The sequence below is a fragment of the Mesitornis unicolor genome, unplaced genomic scaffold (genome assembly GCF_000695765.1).
Source record: "Mesitornis unicolor isolate BGI_N332 unplaced genomic scaffold, ASM69576v1 scaffold8693, whole genome shotgun sequence".
Lineage (NCBI taxonomy): Eukaryota > Metazoa > Chordata > Aves > Mesitornithiformes > Mesitornithidae > Mesitornis > Mesitornis unicolor.
This window is the reverse complement of record NW_010173930.1, coordinates 1-291: the sequence shown is the minus strand read 5'-3', so window position 1 is coordinate 291 and position 291 is coordinate 1. Positions and strand designations below refer to the sequence as shown.

The 291-nt window shown below is 43.6% G+C and overlaps 1 non-coding gene across 1 annotated transcript; it reads right to left on the bottom strand.

The window, feature by feature from the left end:
• Nucleotides 1-42: 42 nt before the first annotated feature.
• TRNAG-GCC lies at nucleotides 43-114 on the bottom strand. Its single transcript has one exon. It is a non-coding gene; the product is annotated as a tRNA-Gly (tRNA).
• Nucleotides 115-291: the final 177 nt, after the last annotated feature.

Sequence of the window (291 nt, the reverse complement as noted above, 5' to 3'; positions counted from 1 at the left end):
CCCCAACAAAACAGTGATAAATTATTTAGGCTTAAACAGTGACTCCCCGTCAGGGGATCGAACCCCGGTCTCCCGCATGGCAGGCAGAGATACTCACCACTATACTAACGAGGAATCCAATTAAAGTTTATTAAGTGAGTAAAGGCAAGCAAACAGCCCTGGGTGCGTGGGCACACAATCTAGTCCATCTGACACGCACGCCGTACAGTTCTCTTTTCACGTTTATATTTCTTTAACTAATGCATATTCATAGAATTTCGCAATACACTTATCCATATGCATGACCTATCC